The sequence below is a fragment of the Spea bombifrons genome, chromosome 11 (genome assembly GCF_027358695.1).
Source record: "Spea bombifrons isolate aSpeBom1 chromosome 11, aSpeBom1.2.pri, whole genome shotgun sequence".
NCBI classification, from domain to species: domain Eukaryota; kingdom Metazoa; phylum Chordata; class Amphibia; order Anura; family Pelobatidae; genus Spea; species Spea bombifrons.
This window is the reverse complement of record NC_071097.1, coordinates 4909473-4926951: the sequence shown is the minus strand read 5'-3', so window position 1 is coordinate 4926951 and position 17479 is coordinate 4909473.

Sequence of the window (17479 nt, the reverse complement as noted above, 5' to 3'; positions counted from 1 at the left end):
TCATCCAGAGGTAAACCTGCTATATCTCAGCAGCCTTACCCTCTGAAGAAACATCTGCGAGATCTACCTGTGGAGCCCTCAACCAGCACAGACAGTGGGGTGCATCTCAAACAACAGAGTGGGCGTGGGAAGAAAAATAGGGATGTGTTACCCAGAGAGGAACCTGTTATGTCTCAGGAGCCTTCCCCTCTGGAGGAACATCTTCAAAAGCTGCCTGGAGAAAGCTTAAAGAGCTTAGACAGCGGTGAATCTTCACGCAAGACTTCACGGGCAGGACTGATGAAAACATCCCCGTCTCCTAATACCCACATGCGGGAGATGATTCGAAGTGGCTCGGAGATTCCTTCTCCTCCCAACCTCAATGATGAACGTGTACAGGAGAGACATAAATCATCCAGAGGTAAACCTGCCATATCTCAGCAGCCTAACCCTCTGAAGAAACATCTACGAGATCTCCCTGTGGAGCACTCAACCAGCACAGACAGTCGGGTGCATCTCAAACAACAGAGTGGGCTTCGGAAGGAAAATAAGGATGCGTTACCCAGAGAGGAACCTGTTAAATCTCAGGAGCCTCTGGAGGGACATCTTCAAAAGCTTCCTAGAGAAAGCTTAATGACCTTAGACAGAGGGGAATCATCAAGCAAGACTTCCCAGGCAGAGCCATTGAAAACATCTTCTCAAACGTCTTCGGAAACGTCTTCTGAAACGTCTTCCAAAACGTCTTCTCAAACGTCTTCCGAAACGTCTTCTCAAATCAGTGAGTCCCTGACATCCAGACTCCTGCTTTGTCTGACGGACACCATGTCGACGATGTGCTACTGCTGTTGCACTGCACTGTTTGGATTTGGATCATCAAACAGTTCTGAGTGTTCAGAGGAAGATGGATTTTGAGAACAGACGGATTAAAAATATCTACCCTGTGCATGTTTCATTTTGGTTGTTGTATTCTGCTGAGAGGCTGTTCCAGTCATCCGCTCAGTAATCCAGAACCATCCAAAGCACAGAAAGTATGGCAGTTTTTCTGGATTTTCTGCCACTATTTACACTGCTATGTATATCTGTTAATAAACTGTAAATAGCATTTGAAATTCTGTTATGTGTGTTTGTAGTGCATCGGTGGCTTCACAGAACTGCCGCACCACCCAATAGGTGTCCCTTTTCATACCCTGCTCCAGGCACTCGCCCTCTGTCTATTCAGACATTCCAGACACTCCAGGTCCTTATCTTCTCTGAGGTCCTGACTCAAAAATACAAAAAACCCACGCCTGATATAAAACTAAAAACAGAGACCACGGAGATACATTTCTCTAATCAAAATAGCAATTCGTCGACACCCACCTATCATCCCCAGTTTTGATTCGTCCTTCACTGTGCCAAATGCTCTTTTCTTTCCTCATGTAATTCACGTATTGAGCAAATAAACAACAAATTAAAACACAGCATTGCAGGTATAGATCAAATGAAAAAGAAATACAAACCTTGTGTTTGAAGGTATTAATAAGTAACACATGAAACAGGTATGATGCAGGTATAGATCAACTGAAAAATCACAAGCAAACTCAGCAATGAAGGTTTAGGGCAAATCTATAATGCATGGTAACCCAAATTGCAGACATAGATCACAGGTCACTCACCTCAAAGGCCAGCTCTGGCACGGAGAATACATCCACAGGACATGCCCAGAACCCAGATTGGATGTATAGGATTGGCCAATCTTCTCCCCAAACAGCCTGCCTGTGCTATAGACAAAAACAGAAATTAGAGACCATGGAGATACATTTCTTTAATCAAAATAAGAGTTTGTCGTCCCCCCGTCCCCCCATTAATCACCCCTAATGTCCCTTTGTCCCCTCTTTCACTGTGCCACACATTTTTTCTGTCCTAATGTAGCTCATGTATAGATCATACCAACAAAAAAATGGAAACACAGAATTGCCGGTATAGATTGTCATGGAGCTGGCTAGTCCGACCGACTACCTCCGGTGTCTTGTGCTCCCTTAACCTGGGACACCACACACTTTCCCCGGTTCCCCAGTCACTAGCCGAGACTCAGTGTAGGGTATAACATTAAGAACACTTTATTGGACACAGACACAGGTATATATATCCATATAATCACATCAACACACAGAATGAGACGTCTGAGTAACATAACCGCCCCCTTAAGATGGAACAAGGTCTCCCAGGAACAATAGGGGAGATAACGGGATTAGCCTCTGATATCTTCCACCGATAGTCAGGCTGGAGCCCTGGCTGGGCACCCTGTGGAGATAATCCTGTCTGGTACACATAGTGGGGCAGGTGGCTATTCTAGCCGCCCAGCAGTTCCAAAAGTAAAACCTGTATGTCCTGGTACTGGGCCTGGCGGTGTGGGCGGCAGAGGGCAGCTTCTGGGCAATAGGAAAAAGGGGTAAACATAGAAACTGGGTTCCAGGGGAATGGGTGGTTGGGCTGTATAATATCCACAGCGGTGTGCCTGAAGGGACGAGTCCGTCACAATGCTCCCCCTTGTGGAACACCTCGTCCTACCCAGCGCGCCCCCAATCGGGTCCGCTTGGGATCGTTCGAAGCCCTGGCACCCATCGCCTCCCAAACACAATCACCCCGTTAGCTCCGTTTGTCTGGACAGCCCATCCGCATTCCCGTTGAGCCTCCCTGGACGATACTGAATGGTGAAGTTGAAGAGCTGTAGGGCTAGGCTCCACCGTAATAACCTGCCATTGTCCCCGGCTACCCTGTTCAGCCATACTAAGGGGTTATGATCCGTATGGACGGTGAAGGATCGCCCGTACAAATAGGGTTGAAACTTGCGGAGAGCCCAAACCAAAGCCAGGCAAGCCAGGGGAGAACCCTGTGGATTCCTGTGGGACTTCCCGGTAGGCAAACAAGAGATGGGGCAGGTGGCGCTCCCAGTTCTTGTGCTCTGCAGGCAAAGGTCCGAAGCATCTGCTTCAGAGTGCCATTAAATCTCTCGCATAACCCATTGGTTTGCGGAGCAATAAAGGGGTTTAATGCTGCACAACTTCCAGAGCTGTTGGGTTACCTCTGCGGTGAACTGTGTCCCTTGATCGGACAGCAGCTCCTGGGGAAACCCCACCCGGGAGAATATTTGCAACAGCTCCTCCGCAATGGCATAGTCCACCACGGTAAGTATATATTTCTTCCCCGTGGGGCTTGGCTTAGCTAACGGGCCAATAAGATCGACTGCAACCCGGCTGAAGGGTTCTTGCACTATGGGCAGGGGTCTTAATTTAGCTTTCAGATGATCCCCTCTCTTGCCTACCCGCTGGCAGATCTCGCAAGTGCGGCTGTAGTCCCTAATGTCCCCGGAGATACCAGGCCAAAAAAAGTTCTGGGTGATTCTATACCTCGTTTTTCTCTGTCCTAAATGTCCGGCCAAGGGAATGACATGTCCGATGCGTAGTATGTCTGCCCTATATTTCTGGGGTATCACTAGCTGCGGCCGGGGCGCTTTACCAGTCTGTTTCCCCCCATCCGCGGCACTACGATAGAGTCTGTCCCCTTCCCAATGGAACCAGTAGTCTCCATCCCCCCAGGCTTACTGAGAGCCTTCTGTCGGTACACTGCTAGGGTGTCGTCCTGTTGTACTTCCTTACTGGAGTCTGTCGGGGAGTCCCAGGTGAGGAGGTCGGGGCCAGAGTCAAGGTCAGTGGGTCTTACCTGGGTCTCTTCGGAGGGAGGTGGCTTGGTTTGTTGGGCTTGTAGCCGGGTGGTTACAGGGTGTGCTTCCGCAGGCTTGGAGGGGCCAAATGTGGAGGTGAGATGGCCTAAGTCGTTGCCCAGTAGAATTTCCTCTGGAAGCCCAGTCATGAGTCCAGATGCACCTGAGCCGTGGGGATTCGATATACTTTGCCCCCTGCGACTCGTACTGCCACAAATTTTCCAGTTGTTACCGGGTACTGGTACCCTCTGGGGATCCACCATGGTTAAGGTGGCTCCGGAATCACGGAGCCCCCTGGCCGCTTTTCCATTGAGTAACACAGGCTGGCAATGATGATGGCGGTTGACCCCCGCAATGGCTTGTACGATGTCAGCCTCGTGTAAAATTCCCCAGTCTTCTTCCTGACCAACACCTTGAACCACTTTGCGCCGGGGCCTTCCTCGATATGGTCCCGATGGCTGGGGTTGCTGGGACAGTTCAACATAATGTGTCCCGTTTGGTTGCACGAGAAACACCTCCGTGCGTCAGCTGGTGGGGGGTAGCTTGCGGTGGGGAATGGGCTGGCAGATACCGAGGGGCTGGCCGGGTGTTGGTCGAGTTAGCCCGGCGCGTGTCCTGGTACTCATCTGCCAAGCTAGCAGCTTGGGCTAGGTCTCGGGGGTGACGGTCCTGGACATCAGGGGGAGTGTAGTTAAAAAACTGCTCCAGAAGGAACAACTGAGTCACCTCTTGGGCAGTCACTTCTCGGCTCCCTGTGAGCCAGTTTTGCACTGCTTTCTGCATCCGATGCCCCCATTCTTGGTACGTGTCTTTCTCCATCCTCCGCAGGCTGTGGAACTTGAGTCTTTGTGCCTCCGGGGTGATGGCGAAACGAGCTAGTAATTGTTCTCGCACTCGCTCATAGCTGTTACAGTCCTCGTCGGCCACTGCTCGGTAGGCTTCAGCCGCCCGGCCAGTGAGCTTGCTGGCAAGGATGGTTACTTTATCTGCGTCTCTCACTTGTTGCAACAGACATTGCCGCTCGAAGTCTTGGAGATATCCTTCGATGTCCCCTCCGCCTCGATGAAGGATTTGAAAGCTGCATAGGGGAGCAGTCGGCGGTTACTCGCCTCAAAGTGAGAAATCTCATCACTTTCCCCTGAAGAACGTGTTTGTTGGGGATACCTTAGCGCAGTCACCTCTGCTATCACCCGGTTCACTATCTCTGCGGGTGGATGGGGCCCGTAGCAGGACAGGCGGAACAGAACATCCCTCTGGAACTCATCCTGGTCTGCTGGGGTAACAGGGCCGGCTTTAGCCTGGTTGTCCGCCATAAGTTCCGCAATGAGGGTATCCCTGGTTTTGTTGCTGGCAACCTTTCCACGAGCATCCAGGAGGTCTTTCAAAGTATTCTGCTTAAGTTTTAGTACCGCTGGTCCATGCCCTCGTAGGGTGCTCTCCGTCTCGGCTTCTTGGTCCTGGTAGTGGTTTGGATGTCCCGCTTAGCTAGGAGCAAATCCCAAATCACGGAGCTGGCTAGTCCGACCGACTACCTCCGCTGTCTTGTGCTCCCTTAGCCTGGGACACCACACACTTTCCCCGGTTCCCCAGTCACTAGCCAAGACTCAGTGTAGGGTATAACATTAAGAACACTTTATTGGACACAGACACAGGTATATATATCCATATAATCACATCAACACACAGAATGAGATGTCTGAGTAACATAACCGCCCCCTTAGGTCTCCCAGGAACAATAGGGGAGATAACGGGATTAGCCTCTGATATCTTCCACCGATAGTCAGGCTGGAGCCCTGGCTGGGCACCCTGTGGAGATAATCCTGTCTGGTACACATAGTGGGGCAGGAGGCTATTCTAGCCGCCCAGCAGTTCCAAAAGTAAAACCTGTATGTCCTGGTACTGGGCCTGGCGGTGTGGGGGTAAACATAGAAACTGGGTTCCAGGGGAACGGGTGGTTGGGCTGTATAATATCCACAGCGGTGTGCCTGAAGGGACGAGTCCGTCACATAGATCAAATGAATTAGACATATAAACCTTGTGTTTGAAGGTATTAATAAATAACACACAAAACAGCATTGCAGGTATAGATCAACTGACAAATCACAAGCAAACTCAGCAGTGAAGGTTTAGATCAAATAAATAATGCATGGCAACCCTAAATTACAGACATAGATAACAGGTTACATACTCCAAAGGCCAGCGCTGGCACCCAGATTACATTCACAGGACCTACCCAGGACCCAGATTGGACGCATAGGGCTTGCCATCTTCCTCCCCAAACAGCCTGCCTGTGCTATCTTTGCCCCAAACAGCCTCCCTGTGCAATCTTTGGCCTAAACAGCCTCCCTGTGCCATCTTTACGACAAACAGCCTCCCTGTGTTATCTTTGCCCTAAACAGCTTCCCTGTGTCATCTTTACCCCAAACAGCCTCTATGTGCCATCTTTGCGTTGCTCTCCCACTCTGAGAACAAGTTCTCTTTTACCACCTGGGGAACCAGGAACCCAGCAGGGTCACGTGACGTGACATAACTTAACATGACCCTACTGCGTTTCTACTTCCTCTGTGCGGTACAAGACAGCAACACAGAGGTAAGGTGCCAGCCAGTGCAGAAGTAATTGCAGGGGTCGTCCAGGTCTTCTAAAGTGACTGCCTCGTCCCTTCAGGCACACCGCTGTGGATATTATACAGCCCAACCACCCGTTCCCCTGGAACCCAGTTTCTATGTTTACCCCCACACCGCCAGGCCCAGTACCAGGACATACAGGTTTTACTTTTGGAACTGGTGGGCGGCTAGAATAGCCTCCTGCCCCACTATGTGTACCAGACAGGATTATCTCCACAGGGTGCCCAGCCAGGGCTCCAGCCTGACTATCGGTGGAAGATATCAGAGGCTAATCCCTTTATCTCCCCTATTGTTCCTGGGAGACCTGAATCCCCCAGCTTAAGAGGGCGGTTATGTTACTCAGACATCTCATTCTGTGTGTTGATGTGATTATATGGATATATATACCTGTGTCTGTGTCCAATAAAGTGTTCTTAATGTTATACCCTACACTGAGTCTCGGCTAATGACTGGGGAGCCGTAGCCTGATGCCCCCATTCTTGGTACGTGTCTTTCTCCATCCTCCGCAGGCTGTGGAACTTGAGTCTTTGTGCCTCCGGGGTGATGGCGAAACGAGCTAGTAATTGTTCTCGCACTCGCTCATAGCTGTTACAGTCCTCGTCGGCCACTGCTCGGTAGGCTTCAGCCGCCCGGCCAGTGAGCTTGCTGGCAAGGATGGTTACTTTATCTGCGTCTCTCACTTGTTGCAACAGACATTGCCGCTCGAAGTCTTGGAGATATCCTTCGATGTCCCCTCCGCCTCGATGAAGGATTTGAAAGCTGCATAGGGGAGCAGTCGGCGGTTACTCGCCTCAAAGTGAGAAATCTCATCACTTTCCCCTGAAGAACGTGTTTGTTGGGGATACCTTAGCGCAGTCACCTCTGCTATCACCCGGTTCACTATCTCTGCGGGTGGATGGGGCCCGTAGCAGGACAGGCGGAACAGAACATCCCTCTGGAACTCATCCTGGTCTGCTGGGGTAACAGGGCCGGCTTTAGCCTGGTTGTCCGCCATAAGTTCCGCAATGAGGGTATCCCTGGTTTTGTTGCTGGCAACCTTTCCACGAGCATCCAGGAGGTCTTTCAAAGTATTCTGCTTAAGTTTTAGTACCGCTGGTCCATGCCCTCGTAGGGTGCTCTCCGTCTCGGCTTCTTGGTCCTGGTAGTGGTTTGGATGTCCCGCTTAGCTAGGAGCAAATCCCAAATCACGGAGCTGGCTAGTCCGACCGACTACCTCCGCTGTCTTGTGCTCCCTTAGCCTGGGACACCACACACTTTCCCCGGTTCCCCAGTCACTAGCCAAGACTCAGTGTAGGGTATAACATTAAGAACACTTTATTGGACACAGACACAGGTATATATATCCATATAATCACATCAACACACAGAATGAGATGTCTGAGTAACATAACCGCCCCCTTAGGTCTCCCAGGAACAATAGGGGAGATAACGGGATTAGCCTCTGATATCTTCCACCGATAGTCAGGCTGGAGCCCTGGCTGGGCACCCTGTGGAGATAATCCTGTCTGGTACACATAGTGGGGCAGGAGGCTATTCTAGCCGCCCAGCAGTTCCAAAAGTAAAACCTGTATGTCCTGGTACTGGGCCTGGCGGTGTGGGGGTAAACATAGAAACTGGGTTCCAGGGGAACGGGTGGTTGGGCTGTATAATATCCACAGAGGTGTGCCTGAAGGGACGAGTCCGTCACATAGATCAAATGAATTAGACATATAAACCTTGTGTTTGAAGGTATTAATAAATAACACACAAAACAGCATTGCAGGTATAGATCAACTGACAAATCACAAGCAAACTCAGCAGTGAAGGTTTAGATCAAATAAATAATGCATGGCAACCCTAAATTACAGACATAGATAACAGGTTACTGTGACGGCCCCGGGTTAATCGGTACCGTCTGTACTAATTATTGTTTGTGATACCTGCATTTCCCAGTATATGTTGTGATTATGGTGTGTGCTTTTGTTCCCCTTGTTTGCTACCCTGTCCCGGTGCCACATGTCCTGCCCCCTCCCTCCTTACACAGACTACAGTAGAGACACCCTACTGTGCTGAGTGCTAATGCTCAGTCATATGCAAAGGAGGGCAGGATGTAATTCCCTTGTGTCTATTGGACGCAATTCCCTTGTGTCTATTGGACGCAATTCCCTTGTGTGTCTATTGGACGTAACTCAATCCCTTGTACTGTTTAAATGCCCCTGTGTTCCCAAATAAAGAGAGTTCCTGTTTTACCTCACTACGAGTCCTGTCTTGTTATTGAGGTAAGCCTCGGCGCTGCCCTTATCAGGGCGGTAGGGTGCTGTATTGCTATACTTCGGTATACTACAGTACGGCCGAGGTTCCTGAAGAGCTGTGTTCTCTGCTATGATCGCGTATTGTCCTTTTCAGGACGATAGCCACCCTGTGTAGCTCAGTTTCGGCTAGCCACATACAGTGAAGGGGTCAATCTCTGGTGCCCCGGTGGCCATGGGGCGAAGGAAGCAACGTTCGGCGGGCGTACCCAGTCGGGGTACAGGTCGGTCCCGTCACATTGGTGGCAGCGGTGGGATGCTTCCTCAGTACAGAGACAGCCCAACCACTACTGGGACTAACAGGCTTGCTGACCACGGAGGTACAGCCACATCGGCGGCAGCTATGGCAGAAGAACTGAGCCGGTGTCGGGAACAGGCAACGAAGAAGTTCCGCAACAGATTACAGAGGAGGATGGCATTCTACGGAGCCACTCCATCTGCAGAAACAGTCTGTAGGACGGTAATGGAAATGGATCGGCAGTTCAAGGTGGACCTGGATCTACAGAGGAATGCGTCACGAGGAGCTGATAAGTATAAGTGGGAAGCTCCGTTATGGGACTTTGAGACTCGAGTTAAGGTCGCCCTGACGATACAGGGAGGGCCGATTCCAGAGGAAGTACGGCTGGAATGGAGAGCCCTGATTCGGCTAGAGCTGTGGGAAGATGCCATGGAAAACTGGTACAACTGCAGAAGCGAGAACCTGCCTACCCCAGAACAACGCTTCGGGGAGCTGTTTAAGCTGCGGCGTCGCCGGATGAGATGGCAGCCCACCGAGGAGGAAGTAGCCACACTGGAGAAGTTGGTGGCGAAGGAGCTCGAGCTCGGGGACCTATACCGAGCATTATATTGGGCTGCAGCCCAGCAGGAGTGGGGGTCCGGAAATCACTATTCTCCGGAAGGTGAGGACCTCTATGTCCCTGGCTTAGATTGGGAAGCTTTTGAAGCAGAAGACGACTTTGGTAGTTCGGAGAGCTATAGGTTCTGGGACCTGTACAAGGACCGCGAGGAAATGCTGCCGCTTTCCCAAGAACTGACCCTGGCAGCTGACTTAGAAGGGCTAGTCTACAGGGAATGGTGCCTGGAGATGGAATACTTAGGGCTGCTGGAAGGCGGTCTTTCCATGACACGGGAGTCGATGGATCCTGCAGTTCCAGCTGAAGCACTGACAACAGGGCAGAGGGACGCTGTTCTCTGCCCAGCACCATGCGCCCCTCCTACTCCGGCTGAAATGCTTGCAGCGGGGCAGAGTGCCGCTGGCCTCTGCCTGCCCCACGGTGAAGGGTCCCCGCCTGCTAGCAGGGACCCACCAGGGCAGAGCAACGAGATCCTCTGCCCAGCACTGCAAAATGCCAGACCGGCAGAAGAGCCGGCCACAGGGCAGAGTGCTTTTGGCCTCTGCTCATCCCCCAGCACGGTGTCCCGGCCGGCTAACGAGGACACACCAGCAGAAGCGCTGGCAACTGGGCAGAAAGTTGCTGACCTCTGCCCTGCCTCGCCTACATCCCCATCATCTGGATTTCCCCAACAGCCGTCACCAATCATGGGAGGAAGGACAACTGGCGTTCCTCCCCAGCGGCTAACAGATATCCAGGGAGATGCGGCAGCCGGCCCATCTCCCCAGCGGCAGAAGGAGCACCAGGGAGGGGGTGCAGGTGGCATCCCTCCCCAGCGGCTGAGTGAGGACCCGGGAGATGGCACAGCTGGTCAGTCTCCCCAGCGGCAGCTCACAGACACTGGAGCGGAGGAACCGGTCCTCCCTCCCCAGCGGCTGATCCCAATGATGGGAGCTGAGGGTATTGTCCCTCCTCCCCAGCGGCTGGCAAATATCCCGGAAGATGCGGCAGCCGGCCCATCTCCCCAGCGGCAGAAGGAGCACCAGGGAGGGGGTGCAGGTGGCATTCCTCCCCTGCGGCTGAGTGAGGACCTGGGAGATGGCACAGCTGGCCAGTCTCCCCAGCGGCAGCTCACAGACCCGGGAGCGGAGGAACCGGTCCTCGCTCCCCAGCGGCGGATCCCAATGATGGGAGCTGAAGGTATCGTCCCTCCTCCCCAGAGGCTGGCAGATATCCCGGGAGATGCGGCAGCCGGCCCATCTCCCCAGCGGCAGAAGGAGCACCAGGGAGGGGGTGCAGGTGGCACTCTTCCCCAGCGACTGAGTGAGGACCCGGGAGATGGCGCAGCTAGTCAGTCTCCCCAGCAGCAGCTCACAGACCCGGGAGCGGAGGAACCGGTCCTCGCTCCCCAGCGGCTGATCCCAATGATGGGAGCTGAAGGTATCGTCCCTCCTCCCCAGCGGCTGGCAGATATCCCGGGAGATGCAGCAGCCGGCCCATCTCCCCAGCGGCAGAAGGAGCACCAGGGAGCAGGCAGCATTCCTCTCCAGCGGCTGAGTGAGGACCCGGGAGATGGCGCAGCTGGTCAGTCTCCCCAGCAGCAGCTCACAGACCCGGGAGCGGAAGAACCGGTCTGCGCTCCCCAGTGGCTGATTCCAATGATGGGAGCTGAGGGTATCGTCCCTCCTCCCCAGCGGCTGGCAGATATCCCGGGAGATGCGGCAGCCGGCCCATCTCCCCAGCGGCAGAAGGAGAGCCAGGGAGGGGGTGCAGGCGGCATCACTCCCCAGCGGCTGATTGCATACTCGGGAGATGGCACAGCCAGCCAGTCTCCCCAGCAGATGGTAGCAAGGGACACCGTTCCCTCCCCCCAGCTGCAGGCCGGACCCGAAGATCCCTTAGCCCCAGCAGAAGCGCTGGCAACAGGGCGGAGCACCTCTGGCCCCTGCCCAGCACCTACAACAGGGATCCAGGGAGATAAGGCAGTTGGCTCATCTCCCCAGCGGCAGAGGGAGCAACAGGGAGGGGGTGCAGGCGGCATCCCTCCCCAGAGGCTGGGTACCCTCCAGGGAGAAGGGGCAGTCGGCACTTCTCTCCAGCGAATGGTATACGTACCGGGAGAGGCAGACGTTGGCCGGGTAAGCGCTACCTTTCTAGGAGCAATCGAGCTAGGGGACTGTCACAGAGGCCTCCATGCCATGGGTTTCTGGAGGGGCCTGAGTGCCAGCCTTCTCCCTACAGACTATGGGCCCGGGTGCAGAGCGCCACACTCCAAAGACTGGGGAGCAGAGACAACCTAATGCCCACCTATCTTTCCCGGACAGCCCCAAGCCGACCCGTTAGGGGTCTAGCCGGGTCTGCCGGACTATGGGGGGGAGATGTGACGGCCCCGGGTTAATCGGTACCGTCTGTAATAATTATTGTTTGTGATACCTGCATTTCCCAGTATATGTTGTGATTATGGTGTGTGCTTTTGTTCCCCTTGTTTGCTACCCTGTCCCGGTGCCACATGTCCTGCCCCCTCCCTCCTTACACAGACTACAGTAGAGACACCCTACTGTGCTGAGTGCTAATGCTCAGTCATATGCAAAGGAGGGCAGGATGTAATTCCCTTGTGTCTATTGGACGCAATTCCCTTGTGTCTATTGGACGCAATTCCCTTGTGTGTCTATTGGACGTAACTCAATCCCTTGTACTGTTTAAATGCCCCTGTGTTCCCAAATAAAGAGAGTTCCTGTTTTACCTCACTACGAGTCCTGTCTTGTTATTGAGGTAAGCCTCGGCGCTGCCCTTATCAGGGCGGTAGGGTGCTGTATTGCTATACTTCGGTATACTACAGTACGGCCGAGGTTCCTGAAGAGCTGTGTTCTCTGCTATGATCGCGTATTGTCCTTTTCAGGACGATAGCCACCCTGTGTAGCTCAGTTTCGGCTAGCCACAGACAGTGAAGGGGTCAATCTCTGGTGCCCCGGTGGCCATGGGGCGAAGGAAGCAACGTTCGGCGGGCGTACCCAGTCGGGGTACAGGTCGGTCCCGTCACAGGGTGTGTAAGCCATATCAGCCTCAGATGAAGCGTAATCCATGCCTGACCAGATCAGGGTCGCCCGACATGGCCTGGAGATCCTCTGACATGGCTTCAGATGTCGTGGGTTCCTCTGGTGCTGTGACATAAGAAGTCTCTGGTTCACCGGGCTGAGGAGACGGGGTGTGCTCCAGCTGTGACAGGTTGCTGGTGTCATATACAGGTTCCTGGGCACGGGGATTGTCAGTGTGGGTTGCAGGTGGCTTAACAGGTTTCCACGGACAATATGTTATCCTATGACCAGCCTCTCCACAATAATAGCATAGGTTGTCCTCTCGTCTTTTCTGTTTTTCCTCCTTGGTGAGTGGTTCACGCTTGAAGCTCTTCTTTGGAGCTTTCTTACTTGCGGTCACAGTCTTTGGCTTCGGTTTGGTGCCATCACATTCCAACACAGTCCGTACAGAATTACAGATCTGGAGAAGACACTCCGCCAGTACTTCCAGAACTGCGGTTATCCCCGCGGACTCCTTGGTATGGCCTTGGCATTGTGTCAGGACCCGGGCGAGCAGGTCTGGTAGGAGTCCATGTGCAGGGGATACGGGGAACTCTGTCTGTACCCCTTTATGCATGGTGACCGATAGGTACAGACAGAATAGCAGGACTGGAAAGGCAGAGAGACAGGAGCTGAGGCAGGTACAGGCTCGGGAGTTGAGGCAGAGAAACGGGAGCTGAGGCAGGTACAGGCTCGGGAGCTGAGGCAGGTACAGGTAGGTACAGATACAGGCTCAGGTTCAGGCACAGGTTCAGGCACAGGCGAGGCCCACTGGCAGGGGGCGGACGAGAACGGAGGCCCACTGGCAGGGGGCGGACGAGAACGGAGGCCCACTGGCAGGGGGCGGACGAGAACGGAGGCCCACTGGCAGGGGGCGGACGAGAACGGAGGCCCACTGGCAGGGGGCGGACGAGAACGGAGGCCCACTAGCAGGGCGGACGGGAACGGAGTAGTACCGGGCCAGACACGTGTACAGGTTCGTGCACGGGTACAGGCTTAAGCTCAGGTAGTGGATCATGCACGAGTACCAGCTCAGGCACGGGCACAGGCACAGGCACAAACGGGCACAGGCACGGGTTCAGGCTCAGGGCAAAGCAGTCCTTCAACGTTAATGCCAAGGCCCTGACGGAAGGGCAGGACAGGTCTTACAAAGACAGGGCTATACTCAGTCAATGAGGCGCAGCTGTACCGGTTAATGAGCTCCAGAGCACTCCAGAGGGAGGAGGGTGGCCACTAGAGGAAGCAGATGGAACAACCACCTGTATGATACAGCCAGGTTTCAGGCAGCAGAGAGTGGATCCTAACAGATTCTTCCTATATTTCCCCATCCTCTAGGGATTCGGGATCTTACATCTGCCATTCCTTTTCAGTATCTAAAGTGTAAGGATCCTGACCACAGGGCCGGAACCCAGGCCGTGGGTCGGGGCCCACAGATCTAGGCTGAGGTAAAGAATCCATAACAGAGGTTTTAATCTGCTGAAAAGTGGACTGAAGCTCAGCCTTCATCCATTCCTTGAATTCTGAAATGGACTCCTCTCTGGCTTTGAGGCAGGATGAGCAAAATTTCCTAGAGGCGTCAGACATTGTTGCCTTGCAGTTTTTACAGGCAAAATGTTTCGTCTTGGATGCAGCCTTCCTAGGAGCTTGGTGATTCTTCAGGGAGGTCTGGCTTATCTAGTGACATCCTAATAATAAAGGATAGGAGATGGTTAAAACAAAAAGAAAAAGCAAACGCAGACAAATTCCCATAGACTCATAACCTACTTGGGTTAAGAGGCAGAAAATACCAGAACAGAAAATCTCAAGAAGCCAGGACTCTTCATCAGAAGAAAACTGCAAACTAAAAGCAGTACAAGCTAATAAAAAACCTTACCAAACCGAGGGAAAAAGGTCCAGAAAACCGCCAAAAAACCTTCTCTGACCTGAGAGCTGCTTACAGATCTGCCCCCTTCCTGACTTCAGATGCCTCCTGGCAGACTGAGATGAAACTGGAAGCACGCCACCGCAAAGATCAGACGCTTCCTGGCTGAAATCGTCGGCAGACTGAATCAACGTCCCGGCGTTCTGCTTCTAGTTAGCCCGCCCAAGGGCTGCTAAACGTAAGTAGGCTACAGTCCTACCAAGGACCCTGAGTGAAGGAGCCTTTTCCTGCTCAGGTAAACAGGTTCCTACCGAGGACCGGATCGGAGAGGGCTAAAACGGCCGAAAAACGCTTGCCCGCTACCCAAAGCAGGACTGCAGCGCTGGACAGGAGAGCTCTGCCACGAGCTATGAAAACAACAAATGGGGGATGTACCTACCCGGATAGGGCAGGAAAGAACTGTGGGTAAAGGGGGGGTTCTGGGGGTTTAAATCTTCCCTGCCCTATTCGGATAGGCGGAGCTATCTCCTATGCTACCAGGAGTAACAAGGGAAATATATCCTCACTGTCCTGGACTATACCACCCGTTACCCCCCTAGATTTGCTTAGAGAGCACTGGCAGGGACCGAAGGGCCGACCATAGTAGAGTACGTGTTGGCCTTCTGGGATAGATTGAAGAACCACACGGACATGGTCCGGGAAAACCTTCAAGTGGCGCAAGGTTGGCAGAAACGGTGGTACGACCGGACCGCCCCGGAGCCGCGCCTTTGAAGTAGGGCAGAAGGTCCTAGCGCTTAAACCATCCCGTCAGGATAAGCTGCAGGTGGTGTGGCAGGGATCGTATCGGGTGGTGAAGCAACTGTGCAACACCACCTACATGGTAGCTAAATGTGCAGACGGAAGGATCCAGCGAACCTTCCGTGTGAACATGTTGAAAGCCTACCAGGAGCGTCCCGAGGAAGTAGCAGTTATTTGCACCCCGGCGATAGATGACCCTGAGGGATTACCGTTGCCCCAGGTAGCGTCAGGGACGAGGGAACTTGGCGCGATATAGTTAGCAGTGCAGTTAGGGGAATCCCAGAAGGCCCAAGTTCGCCAGCTGTTAGACCAGAGAGGCGGCTTACTCTCTGCCCTCCCCGGATGCACCACCGCGTGGAGACTCCAGGGCAGACCCCGTTATGCCAAGCGGCGCACTGAGTTCCTGAGTCTGTACGAGAAGGGATGTTAATGGAGATTAGGGAGATGCTCGATCTGAGAGTGATTGAGCCGTCCGAGAGCCCCTTGGGTTTTCTGGTAGTCCTAGTGGCTAAGAGAGATGGGACGACACGGTTCTGTGTAGTCTACCGCAGGCTCAATGACCGGACTGTGACTGACACGTACCCCATGCCCCGTGTAGATGATTTGTTACACCGCATCTCTCGTGGTAAGAGAGATCGGCCTTCATCACCCCATTGGGACTATACCAATTTAGGGTAATGCAGTTTGGGATGAAGAACGCTCCGGCGACGTTCCAAAGGATGGTAGATCGACTCGTCGATGGCCTCCAGGAATATGCTTGCACGTTGCAATCGGAGTTAGCCACCTAACCAAAGAAACAGCCCTAAGCCGACCCGTTGGGGTCTAGCCGGGTCTGTCACTGGAAACAAAGGGGGGAGTAATGTGATGGTTCCTAGAGTCACCCTACCCCTCAGTTAATGTTATCCAGTGACATGAAACTCTTTAATGTGTTATTAATAAAAATGTATATTATTGCCTTATTTTGTAAAAGTTTGCACACGGCACACTAAGGTCTGAGAGATAATCTAATAAAGATAATGTGTGCTCTTTATCTCCCAGACTTAGTGGTGCCGGTGTCCTGTTGTATTGCTCCTCCTCCCCTCGTGGTGTCCCTACCTATAAAAGGCGACGCCTGTCCCATAATAAACAGTTATTCCTTTTGTTGTACCTAAAGACTAGTCTTGCCTGGTTATTTGGGTACCGGATAGCGATATCCCTTTACTTTGCTTGGGGCTATTGCCTACAGATTGCGGGGAATTATTGTCCTGAAGGGAGAAGTCACTCTTGGTGGAGAATGAGAACCTGAGGTCCCTGGTCGGTCCGTCACACCGACACTAGCGGAGCAGGGCTCACGAGCTGGTCCGGTGACCCTAGCTTCATGGCACCGCAGCCCGCCGAGGTGTAGCTGAGTACAGTGCCGTAATTGTCCTGAAAATGACAATTAGTGATCCAGCGGGTCCCTGAAGCATTAGACAAAACTAACGTTCCAGGGAAGTAACAGACTTTATTGGGGAAACACACAGGCTTATATACAGGTTAGGTGATAAAAAGGTCATAAATCAGGCACACATCTTCCCTCCCTGCCCAGACGGTCCGGCGCCACGCTTAGGCAACCGAGCCCCGCAATATCCGTAGGGACCCCGAGCGGCAGCAAATCGAAGTTTCCCCGGGACAGCCGGCGTTTGTACGATAGCTGCACGGCCTGATCGCCACCCCTCTAGCGGCTCCAGTGACAAGGGATCCCCAGCAGGTGATACATGGATGAGGTAGGATGGGAAGGGGAGCCAAGCGGCAGTAGGTTGAAGCTTCCCCGGGATGGACCGCGGGACAGCCGGCGTGGGTCCGATAGCCGCGCTGGGGCAGTTATGGTGAATGAGGGTCTTTAGGGTTAATTTAGGGGCAGTAATGGTTAATGGGGTGTTTAGGGTTAATTTAATGCTGAGGACTGAGGGTTAATTTAATAAACTTAACTAAAGGTGCAGTTAGAGGTAAAGCAATCTAAAGGTGGGTAATCTAAGGGGAGTCTAAATCCTGGGGGCAGTGAAGATTATTAATGTATTTATTTATAAAAGTGTGGTGTCAGTGATATTCTCTGAATGGTTTGAATCTCTGAACGATTCTCTTCCTTCAGTGACATCGCTAGAGTAGGCAGCCAGGAGGGTTCATTGACGCTAATGAAAGGGGCGGGGCCAATCGTTAGTTTGACTGCAGGGAAGGACTGGGCAAAAGATTCGGATCATGAATCGGATCATTTCAATGACCGACTCGAAATGATCCGATTCACTTTACTGATCCGAACTTCGCATCACTACTTTGGGGTATATGAAGGGTTAATTCCT